Below are 12595 nucleotides of genomic sequence, written 5' to 3'. Positions count from 1 at the left end.
ACAGTTATGTAGACCTATACTGAGATGACTGCCAGAGTGAAAAACAACAGCAGTATTTCATCTGTGCATCTCTGAATCTATATCATACATAAAACTGCTTTTGTCGCACAGTGAGCATGTGGAGGAAGTCTGTGGCTGCTTTCTTTTCATTGACTAGATACTACACTACTAAGCATTTCTTGTCCTCCCGAATTTTACATATATTAACATTTTATAAAGTCTTCAGTTGATGAAGAGGCTGTGAAAGTTATTATAAAAGTATCGGGATCAATTACTGGAGTGGGGCTCTTGAGACCAGTAGCAGACCCCCTCCTGTATGTCAACAGTCAGTCACAGACATGTTATATGCACGGCACTTTACACAGTATGATGTCGTTTATGATATAAATATACAGACTGCTTTGTTCAGATATAAAGGGACAATATAGTGAGATTAAGTACAAAAGCTCTCTTGGTAGATGTAACTCCATGCATAATACGAGGGAACATGTTGCACAACACATATCTAATCCTGACATATTAATGATATGAATTAATGATATGCAGTTCATTTAGGCTGTTACTCTTGCCTAACTCAGGAGCTGCCTGTGGCCTATTCCTCCATCTTCCTCACAGCACCAGCTATGTTTCTGAGTGTGGGATTTACAATTAACTTTACCCAAAGAATTTGGTCTTTGTCCTTGGCTCCTGAGAGATAACCTCTAAAACCTTGGAATTTCCCCAGCAATTGAAGTATCTTTGATGAGGCCTCCAGACCAAACCTGAACATAAATAAACTCATTTATGCTAATAAGTTCATAACTCAGGTGGAGGCTGGGCCAGGCCATAAAGATCCACCTTGTAAGATCAGCCAACCTAAGGTGAGGGAGCATGATGTAATCAATCACGCCTACATAACAATGCCTCAATAAAGGCTCTGAACACAGAAGCTCCATGGGCTTCCTGGTTGGTGAAAGGCATTGATGCACGTCCCTTTTCGGGACATGGAAACTTGGCATTGGGAATCTTCCCAAACCTTATCCTATGTATCTCTTCCTTTTTGCTGTAGTAAGACTGTAATCGTAAGTATAGCACGTTCCATGAGCTCTATGAGTCGTTCTAGCAAATTATCAAACCCGAGGGAGTAGTGAGAGCAAGTAGGTCAGAAGTGAGGGGAACGCTGGGGACCCCTGAGCTTACAGCTGGTATCCTGAGGGGGTAGAAGGAACCCCAAATTTGTAGCCAGCAGATCAGAAGTAAGGACGTGGTAGGCGCCCTCCGCCACCCCCGCAAACTTCTGGCTGGCATCTGTGGATAGGTAAAGAGGAAGCACGCAACAAGGGGCCAAAAGTGAACAAGCTGCGTCCTCAGACTTTTCCCCTCTGTCTTGAATTTCCTCTTAACTATTTCAAGTGTGTTAGTCTCCCCAACTAGCCTAAAAGCTTCCTAAAGGAGCTGTCTTACACTTCACAGTCTCCCCAGCATCGAGCACATGGCAGGTGCTCTGGAAACATAAGCTGAACAACAATTAGGCACAACACCTTGATCCTTTCTGGGATATCGACTTAGCCCTTCATCATAAACTGCTAAGCTGACTGGGGACCAGGCACAAACTGGCCTGGAGCTCTTTCTTCCTTGCTCTGTGGGCCCTCAAGGGACACATTTCCAGCTCACATCTAGAGAAAGAATAAGACGGAATGGCAAGCGTAGCTCTGACAAAAAGCAAGGCAGTTAGTCTGATGCTTGGGATGCAGCATCAGCTGACATTTTCCTTTTCCTTTAATGCAGCAGAAGGACAGATTGAGATCAGGTTAGAAAGTAGCCTGTGGCTATTTCCCAAGAGAAAATGCTAAAGTGCTTATGCATATATCATTTGAGGACTACCGAAACACAACCTCATTCAAAGGGTGAGAGGATGGTGTGGCTATGGGGACAGTAAATGTAGCCCAATGATTATGGAGCTGCGAGCCAAGGCTGTGGGACAAGGAAAGGAGAAGGAGAAAAGCTCAGTCATCCCTTACAATTAGCATGTGGGTACCTAGAAGTGTATGGGAGAGGTCTGCAGTAACGGCGGAATCCAGGATGAAGGGGATGGGTGATAGAATGGGCAAAAGCAGGCAAGCACCTTAGGTTTGGGGCCAAATTTCTTGGCAATGGCCTAGAGCTAGAAGATCAGAACCCTGGCCTTCAAGTCCTCACTCCACTAACAATCACCTTTTCCCTTTGTACTTCATTTTGGATAGCCCATCTCCAAATGCGAAAGTAATTCAGGCTGTGTCTGCTTTGCATGCAGATGAAATCCCTGGAGGGGTAAAGATTCTTTTGAAGTACTTTAACAAATGAAAACTGTTATTATAAATATTAGGCACTATCTTTATTAAGTGCCTGCCTAAGAATGCCTTCTTAAACTCTGGCTCTACCCTGTGGGAGCTTATAAATCAGACACCAACACAGAGAAGAGAATTACCATGTTGGGAAGAGTTACATATGCTAAAATATGAAGGGTGAGATTGCTTGTGAAGCAACTGTAGGTGAAACGGGTAGGAGAGGAAACTGTATCCCCCACTTCCCTGCTGATCCATGAGTCTCACAGAATTTCAGAGCTGGAAAGTACTATTAAGAACTCCAGGAGATTCTAGGAGGCTGCTAGAATGGTAGGAAGAACTGGAACCATAAAGCCTGCTGAAGGACTGGAAGTCCTTGGGAAAAAGACATAAAAAGGTCTGATGGAGACAAGGGAAGGACTGGTCTCTCCTGTGCTTCAAGCCCAGCAATGATTATTCACTCGGATGTGCCCTGGCAGGTCCTGCTGCTGTAACCAGTGCCGTTCCCAAACCCAGGCAAGGTGCCATCCCTACCCCCAGCAGGAGAATAGTGCCAGGAGGTGGGGCTGCCACAGGGCCATGGGGGATAGGAGGACAAGTCAGGGTAAGCCAACCATGAGGATGGGGGAGGAGGGAGACCTTTCCTTTCCTGGGTCACAGCCCCACTTCCTCACTTGCAGGAGACAGGTTTACTCCTATCTGCTTATTACCAACCACACCAGGACTACTCAGAGGATGAGAGAGCCTCAGAGAAACCTGTGAGGGAAAGACAGATGGGGGAAGGGAGAGAAAGAACTATGGGGGCCAGTAGGGAAAGAGAATGGGAACTTGTGGTCTAAAGAGGGAACCAACAAGAGATGGCATAAGAGAGTCCCAACAAGCCTCTTGTCCTGGAAGAGCAGTGCTGCCAGGGCCTGTGGAGCCTCTATTTATCTGGTACCATTTCAAAGCAGAGGGAGACTGGGCAGGGCTGAGAAGCCCTCTCTCCCTCTCAGAAGAAAACAATAGGCCTGTTTTCCTGAGCTCTTCCTGTAATCCAGAAGGCCCACACAGAAAGGAAGAGGGGGGCAAAGGCAGTGTTGTAGCAAGGGACAGCTTGGGGGAGGGGGTCTTCAGCCTCCCATAAACTCTATCAGCTCCCCCAAACCCACTCTGCAAAAAACCAACAATCTAAGTACTGAACAGTGACTACTATACAAATGCAGCTTTAAAACTCATCCCTTAGTGCAGGAGAAAAGATGTGGCAGTCAGCTTCGGTAAAGATTACAGCCTTGGAAACTGCGGCAGTTCACTCTGTCCTATAGGGTCACTATAAGTCAGAAAGGACTCAACAGCAGTAGTTTGGTTTTGTTCGGTTTAGTCTACTACCAACCAGATTACTAACTTTAAACTCCTTCTATAGGAGATATCCTGAAGCCACCACAAGGCAAGGGCCTAAGACCTGAGAGACTAGGAGCAGACGGCATCTTCCCCAACAGTTCAAGTCCCATAGGGACACAGGCCTGCCATGTTAAAAATAATCAAAACACCAAGAAATTTAAACATAAGAGTTTATTTCAAGCAGTTAATCTGTAAGCATGCAGGGAGATCATTTTGTTTCTAAAAACAAGTGGCTCAAAGTAGGCTAGTTACAATTGTTTAAAAAAATAAACCTTTTTGTTCATCCTTCAGCCAAAGATTAGACTGGCTCATTAAACAAAATGAGGATGGGACAGGAAAGCTGGTGATTGGGAAACCAAAGAAGGGAGAGTGTTGTCACGTCGTAGGGTTGGTAACCAATGTCACCAAACAATATGTGTACTAATTGTTTAATGAGAAGCTAGTTTGATCTGTAAAGCTTCATCTAAAGTACAATAATAAAAAAATAGCTATTTCATCAGTGATAACAATATTAAAGTGTGATTTTAAAATGTAAAGAAATGACATTACAAAAATAAATATCAATGTTAGAAATACCATTTTTGTTGACTGAAAACAAAACATTTGAAATAAAAAAAAAAAAAACCTTTTTGAATTAGCTCAGAACAGTAACACAATATTTGATTGCTCTATGATTTAATAAACAATTTGCAAACTGGGGGGAGCTCGAGTCTCCCTGCATGAAGCAAAAAAAAAAAAGCTCCCAAGGACTGGGGATTTCACAGAAGCTTAAATATTTAAATTCCCATAGTGACAAAGTATTTAATGGTTATTGAATAGGCATTAAAAAGTAACTTTTGAAAATTTGGCCTTTTACCTATTGTGCTATGAGACCTCCTAAAATTAAAATTAAGGGAGCACACAGTCTTTTTCATTAAATCGTGAGATAGTGGGTTTGTTACTGACTACCCTTTTTGAGCTGGAAAAGGCAAACTGGCAATGTTGCCAAGTAGCTATCATTTCCTGTTTTTTTTTTTAGAAAAAAACACAAGTCAATAGTCTTTCAGTTTGGGTCAGGATTTTACTCTTAATTTTGGGTAAGAGAAAAAAACAAAACAAAAACCCACTGCTGTCAAGTCAATTGAAATTCAAGTAAGATGTCTGTTTTTAATTTTTCTTTACATCCAGTACTGGATGAGAATATGCAGAGGATGAAAAGCGCAAGTGTTCTAAGTGGAGAGGAGTGGAAAATTAAACATCTTTCAATTAGCTACGGGTAGCTAAAGGATGTGTGTGTAAATTTTTTTTTAAAAAAGGGTGTATGTGTATATGAGAAAGACAAAGTGTGTGTATGTTTGTGTAAGAGAGTGAGAGAAGATGGGAGTGGGTGTGTGGGCTGGGGGCAGGGAATTGGCAAGAAGTTTCATCAGGTTACCTCCTCCTTCCCTACCCAGCAGAGAAAGGAGACACAGCCCCCAAGGGCCCAAAGGGAAACTAGAGAGCCAGCCGCAGGCCTTTCTCAGCAGGAAGGGGCCCTGCTGTAGCATTACCCCCATTCCTACCCAAAGGCCTCAGTGTGGAAAGCAGGCCCAAAGACAGATTAAATGTTCCTATGGGCAGAAAGGAAGTTGATGGGAAAAAAAAAGGGTATTATCAGAGCACATCTTAACTGAGCCAATAAACTAGAAGAGAGAATGGAGGGAAAGTTAAAACCCTCAACAATTCCCTACTGCCCATCACGGCCAGCAATAAATTGGGCTCCATACAACATGAAAAAAAAATAATAATAAAATAAACTGGGCTCTTTAATAAAACCTTCAAAAAACTCCTTTTCCCAGCTTACACTGCTCTCTAAAATTGACTCTCCACTCTGCTCGGGGTTTACCCTACCTCTCATACTGTGGAACTGAATCAAATTCCTTTTATTCTGATCCCGCCCTGTGAAGTACTAGTCCTCTGTTTATTGACTGCTGTGGATGTTCTGAAGTGTTTTTATGGGAATGCTGGGCAGGAGCGGGGGTAGCCCTGGTGGTGCAGTGGTTAAGCGTTCAGCTGCTAACCAAAAGGTCAGCAGTTCAACTCTACCAGCAGCTCCTTGGAAACCCTATGGGGCGGTTCTACTCTGTCCTATAGGGTTGCTACGAGTCCAAATCAACTTGAAGGCAGTGGGTTTTCTTTTTTTTTGGCGGTGGGGAGGGGCAGGAGGGGAGGATATATCAAGTAGTTTCTAGGAGTAGAGGGGAAGGAAAGAAACCAGGGAAGATACTGGTATGCTGAGGGGGAGTGAGGACGGTTTTTAAGTCACCCCTCCTGGGTCTCTGTGCCAGAAGGAGACAGACAGACAGACAGACAGACAGACAGACACACACACACACACACACACACTCCTGCAGAGACAAGCAGAGGCAGAAACAAGTTCAGACATGACACATACATTAAAACAAATACCATTCTAATCAGAGAGCAGACAAAGCCTAGGGGGCCCCTGCCTGAAGCAGGGAGGTTGGGGATAGTTCCCCTTTTTTTTCAACAAGTTGGTTTGGCTACCTCAATGCCTAGGTTCTCCACAGACCTAGCTGCCTCTGACAGGAGCCCTGGGGCGGTGATAGGTGATGGAGGCTGGAGGTGTTCACAGATGGAGAGGCTCACAGGAGGTGGGGAGCTGACACAGAGGCAGTTGGATGAGAGAGGCTCTAGGGGAAGTGCAGAGTACAGAAAGTCAGGCTGTAGGGGGAGAGAAAAGGGGACCAGAATTCAAGCAGCCTTGTGCTGGTTCTAAAATGGCTGAGGCGAAGCAGGGGACAGATGGTCCCTTTCTGATGCTGAGCTGGGGAAGTGGGGAAAGGGAAAAGGAAAAAATAAATACCATCACAGTCAGAAATTTAAAAATAAACCAAAAAACCTAAAAGATAAACAGCTTGCTTCTGAGGTTCTGCCTGGCTCCAAAGCCTTCTGAGGGAAAACAGAGAACTGAGGACCCAGGAGGCCAAGCCAGTCTCAGCACGAAGACCGCTGGAGGTCATTCCAGCCCTCCTGCCGTCTGCAGTCAGAAGATCTTGCAAAGTCTTGTAGGCAGCCAAGATGGTAAACTCTCTGGCACTCATGTCCTAAGTCTCACCTTTGCTTTTACAACGTTAAGGCTCTCTGGGCAGTTTGTTGCCTCCTCCACAAGAAGAGGTATAGGACTAATGTGCACTCTACAGCAACTGTCTATGAAGTTTTGAGCATCAATTGCATCCCCACACAGCTGCTGACACTGCTGCCATCACCCAATGACCCAGCACTTTACAGTCTACAAGGTGCTTGCACAGCCATTATCTCGATTGAACGTTAACCCTCTAGGGAAGCAGGGCAGGAATTATTACCCCATTTCACAGATGAGAAAATCAAGGTTCAGAGAAGTTAAATGTTTGTCAAGGTGTAGCTAGAACACAGGCCTGGCTAGTCTTCTGATGGCAAACCCAAGGGGTCTTCTGATGGCTGCTCCACACTGCCTTTCCACAGCTTTGTTAGATTCCACTTGCCCTCTGTGGGCCAAAGTGGTCGTTTCTCAGGCTCAGATTTAACTACCTTACAGCTGATTATCCCAAGTGTGGTTTATCTGGAGCCTTGGCAATTCCCATCTTGATGTCACTTTGCTTCTTGCTGGTGTGGGGACAAGGTAGAGGGGCAGGAGCCCTGCACTCTACTGGATTTCTTCAGTTCTTCTAATGCACCATGACCTTCCACACATCTGGGGTCTTTGCACATGCTGTTCCTCTCCTCTTCCCCTGGATGCCTTATGCCCATCCTTCCAGACCTCAACTTAGACAGGACCTCCTCCAGGAAGTTTCCCTGACTACCCATCTCTCTGCTCCCACAATGCCCTGTACTGCCCCTTTCATGGTGCCAATTACGTTTTTGTGACTGCTTCTTTGTCTCCTCTGTTAGACTATGTTCTCAGAGGTCAGGACTGTGCTCTGTTGAATGAATGAATAAAGAAATAACAAAGTTGGTGTTACCTAGAAACCCTCCCCTTCCCTTAATGGAATAGTTCTAACACTAGCTTTTGGCTTATGTCAATCCTTCCGATGTGACTCATAGGTATTCACTTAAGTGCAAGGCACTAGGGCAGCTACTAAACGCAAATTCCTTTTTTGTCCTGTGAATCAGCACCCCATACTTTGTATGTTTGGTACATACATATTGTCAGAAAGTGGACTTTCCTAAAGGAAAGAACTCCTATATAGTTATTTGCTTTAAGAAGAACTGTTTATGTTCCAAATGGGAACACTAGCAAGGGCCCAAGGACTGCAGGAAGCACCAAGGCAAGAAGAGATTAAGGGAAGGTTTCCAGGAGGAGAAAAGATTAAGCATTTTGGAAAAGAAAAAGAAATGGACAGAGGCTGGGTTGGGGGAGAAGGGCAGATGGGGGTCCCACCTTAGTAAGAGCACAATTTATGGAAATTTTCAAAAATGTAAGTGGACAGCTCAAGGACAGATTTTCTTGACCGAAGCAAAAAGGAAGAGAGACAAGTCAGGAGTGCAGTGAGAAGGGATGACAGGAAACAGTGATTATACTACATTAAGCATCAAAAGGCCTGGACACTGGTGCTAATTCCTTATGTAATTTGGGCAAATGAGCAAATCACTTAACCTCTCTGGGCCTCTGTTCCCTTATCCACCCAATGTCATCTCACAAGAATTCAAGAAAGTAAAAACATTTTGAAAACCATAAAGTCCTACATACAGTCATTATAAAGAGACTGGCTCCCAAGTAGCAAGGAAAGATTATGTCAAAAGATGATTTACTAAGACTACTGGTGTTAGAGGACCCTGGTGGCAAAGTGGTTAAAGTGCTTGGCTGCTAACCGAAAGGTCAGTGGTTTGAACCCACCAGCCGCTCTGCGGGAGAAAGATGTGGCAGTCTGCTTCTGTAAAGATTTACAGCCTTGGAAACCCTATGGGGCATTGCTATAGGGTTGCTGTAAGTTGGAATCAACTCCACAGCAGTGGGTTTGGTGTTTTGGGTTTTTGGTTGGTGTTACTGGGATTTAGGGTTAAGAGTGGTAGTTCAGGAGAAAAGAAACAAGATTTTTAAAAAGCAGAATTGAGAGAAAGGCAGGTGAGAGAGAAGGGGGGAAAAGATGTAGAGCCTTAGAGATAGGGCTGGAAGGGGCAGGGAGGAGGGGCAGTTCCTGGGAGAGCAAGAGAGGGCATAGTATGGAAGCAGGAGGAGGCAGGAGGGGAGGGAGGGAGATGGCAGGCCCATTCAGGCTGGCAGATACCAAGCTAATGGAGGAGGACAACACTAGTAATCAGAGGTTGGATAATAATAAGGCTTCTCACTGCTAGTTTTTAATCGTAGCACAAACAAATCATTATACTTCATTGCCATCCTCCTCCTGTGGGAGTCAGGTGTCCACAAATCCCAGGGAAGAGACTGGGGAAGCTTCATGACCAAGAAAATCTGTGGCTTGTCTTACCCCCATATTACTTACAGTTCCAAAGGGGGACCAATCATATGCCACGAGAGAGAACTTAGAAAAGGCAAGGGGTCTATGAAAAGAGAACCTGAAAGGAAAGGTAGATGGCACAAAGCTGAGTCAGCTGGGAGAAGAGCAGGCGGAGGTGGAGCCAGCAGGGAGGGGGAGGAAGGATGTCTGAATCACAGACCAAGAAAGACAGACCAGGGTTACTCTCCAGAGGGTGGAGACCAGATATTCTCTGGCCCCACCAAGGATCAACCCAGAATAAATTCCAACAGAAGGGATGTAGGTGAGACACAAGGAAGAATGTCCTGTCCAGCAGGATGGAAAAAAAACACATTCATTCAACTTTTCACCCAGCCTGTCCTTCCTTCTCTTTTTCCTAAGAAACCTTCCCTGACTCCATTCATTCCAACTCCAAGGCTAGGAGAACTAGTTCGTGCATTTATTCAACAAATACTGAGTGTCTACTATGTACCAGGCCCTGCAAGATACTAGAATATAGCAATGAACAAAACAGAAATGGTCCCTGCTCTGCCTTCATGGAGCTTATAGTCTAGTCAAGGACGCAGACATTAAAGACATAACTACACAAATACAACTGTGATAAAGACTATGAAGAAAAGGTGCAGAGTACTATCAGAAAGCTTAAGGGGAGGTCATGATGCGGGTAGGGGGGAGCAGGGTCAGGAAAGCCTGCTAGAGACGTGATATGTAAGCTGAGACCTAAAGGACAAGTAAGAGTTAATGAAGCAAAGATGGGGGGTGGTGAGGGCTCTGAGCCTCCAAGGCAGGAAAGAGTCTGAAATCTCCAGGCAAGGCTGTGGGAGGAGCCAAGCATCCTGGGATGCTCAGCCCTGGTTCTGTGCCTCTCCATGAAGCACTTTACACATTTCTGTACAAATGTCCTGTCTCCCACATCAGAACACAGCCAGGTACCCCCATCAGAATGTCCCCAAGGGTGAGGCGCAGGTTTTCACCCTCAGGCTGAACGCTTCCCGTGGGTGGGCCCAGCAGGGCTGCAGTGACTGCAGGAATTCCTGACTCAGGGAGCAGGACAAACAGGAGTTTCGTGTTCAGATACAAGATTCTGAAGTTACTGTTTCTTCCAATGACGCTGGGAAACTTTCAGGAGAACAGAGAAATGGTAGAAACCTCTAGGACAAGGAATGGGGAGCCAGGCTCACAGAAGTGCATGCCCACAGCTAGAGGCTCGGTGACTCATCCACTGCCATTAAGACTGAAATCAGTACACTGGGTGGGTTTTCTCTTTCCAAACAGAACACTAAGCCAGGAGGAGAGGAATGTTAGCAAAACCCCAGGAGACACCATTCTGGGCACTTCCTTCAATAAGAGAAATCAGGCAGCTACCGCCTATCTAATGAGCATTTACCATGCTAAGCACTTTACGTATATTTTTATTTAACCCTCTCAAAACCCTATTAGGTGGGTCTTGTCACCCTCATTTTACAACTGATGAAAACGACACATAGGGGTACTACTTATTGACAAAGCTCACACAGCCAGTAAGCGACAGAACTGGGATTTGAATCCGAGTGTGTGTCTCCAACTCCCCGATGATAACCACCATGCAGACTGTTGGCAGGTGAGTGCTGATAGGGAAGGCCCCATCTATTCCTTATCCTCAAAACCTAAGTAAAAATTCTCTATTTTCTCTGACTGCTCTTCCCCTCAGCACTAATAGACTCAGGAAACAGTCTCTGCAGTGCACCTACACTGAAGTCCTTATGTCATTTCCAGTCCTTCAGACCTTCTTCTGAACCTTGCCTTTATTTTGTATCCTGTCCACAGATGCCCAGTCCCAGGCCCCATGCCCACGACCATGCCCACCACTGCCCCCACCCTGAGATCTCTACAGCAGGTATTGATGTTTCCCAGACCAGCTCTGAGACATCACCCTCAGTTACTCAACAACACTGGCCACCCCAACTATATCATTTTTCTCAAATCCTCCTTTGCCCAGCCTCACACATACAATCACTGCCCCATAAGCACCCCTTTCCTTACGTAGAGTACAACACAAATCACACACCTGATCTAGTCATACAGTTAAGTCAGTGCTGAGAACTGAGCACACCCCACAGTAGGCGCTCAGATTTTTAGGAAGGAAGGAAGCGAAGAAGGGAGGTCTCCTGGATTTGGAAGGGGCCTCAGGGCTCATACGGTCCAGTAGTTCTCAGCAGGAAATCTGCATCACACTCACCTGGGAAAATACACAAACCAGGGCCCCACCCTGGATGGCCTGAATCACCTGGGGGCGGGGGCAGGGCCTGGGTAGAAGTAGCTTCAAAAAACTACCCCGGTGATTATGGTTGTGCCTGTGACTAAGAGCCACTGTTCTTATTCCCTTATTTGCAGGTGAGGAAATCAAGTCCCAGAGAGAAGACGCTTATCCTGTAAGCTAGAGCTGGAACTGAAGCTGAAACCAGGTGTGCCAGTTCCCAATGTCATGCTCCTTCCATGGATCGTGTTGCCTCAAAGACTTAGCTACCTAGACAGTCCCTCGGGTCAGCAGGCCTCCAGCTGGGAGCTCTCTATAAAGACGGGCCAGTTCTACCCAGTCTGAGGAGGTTATGAGACCCAGGGCAGGTCGTTGACTTGTGAAAAACATACCTAATCTGCACAGACTGGACTGCATCAGGCCTCTCTAAAACTTGGGGCTCCTGCCCTTCTCTCTTCCTAGGTGACTTGGGTGCCAAGCTTGTCTCTCCCACCTCTTTCTCCTTCCCCATGAAGGCCAATGAAGAAACTGTAAAGGGTGTAGACAAGTGAAAGTGAACAGGCCGGGCCGGCCATGGAACCGGTCACCTCTATTCTACGAAACCCAACTCAACTCTAGGTCATGCTTTGGGTCTGTCCAGGGATGTGTACACAACCTGTCCAAACTGTCCAGGCCTGAAAGGTGATATCAAAGGGCCCTCAAAGGCTGCCCACAGTTTCCCCACAACATCTTCAGCAACCATCCACCTCCCTCCCCACATAAGAATTTAGGCCCGTTATCCCACAGGAGAGAAGCATCAATGCTCACATTACCTGAATAAAAACCTATTCTCCCTTTAGTAGATATTGTCCATGTATGGACTTTCATCACCTAGAACAATACCTAGAAATAAATCCATAAATGTCTGTTGAAATGCACTGCTGCCCACCCCTAGGGAAAGGGGGATGATAGAAAGGACAGAAAGACACTCTACCCAGGTAAAGGTACTCGTCTCTGGAGGATTTTCTCCCTCTTCCGAAGGAAACACCCATTTTACACATATACCCCCTCAAACAGAAGTGCAGAAATCCTGCTACATTTTATTATCTTCATCCCCTAAGTGACCTTCTTTTTAACTTCCTCTAGTACCTACCCACTAGACCCTCAGGATGAGAATAAGAAGAAGCTAAACAAGCAGGATGATGAATATAAGCACAACAGAACCATAAGCTGGGAGATGGCAA

The 12595-nt window shown here is 45.7% G+C and overlaps 1 protein-coding gene across 5 annotated transcripts in view; it reads right to left on the bottom strand.

Moving 5' to 3' along the window:
- MINK1 (misshapen like kinase 1) overlaps nucleotides 1–12595 on the bottom strand; it is a 60374-nt gene that overhangs the window by 32861 nt on the left and 14918 nt on the right. Inside the window, exon 2 of one of the 5 annotated variants that reach the window (XM_004376086.2) lies at nucleotides 2546–2658. The exons of the other annotated variants lie outside the window; for them this stretch is intronic. The gene's annotated coding sequence lies outside the window, so the exon portion shown is untranslated. The remainder of the gene's footprint in view (nucleotides 1–2545; nucleotides 2659–12595) is intronic. 5 annotated transcript variants of the gene reach the window in all.

Source organism: Trichechus manatus, unplaced genomic scaffold (assembly GCF_000243295.1).
Source record: "Trichechus manatus latirostris isolate Lorelei unplaced genomic scaffold, TriManLat1.0 scaffold00040, whole genome shotgun sequence".
Classification (NCBI taxonomy): Eukaryota; Metazoa; Chordata; class Mammalia; order Sirenia; family Trichechidae; genus Trichechus; species Trichechus manatus.
Note: the sequence above shows the minus strand (reverse complement) of the source record. Positions and strands in the feature narration are given on the sequence as shown.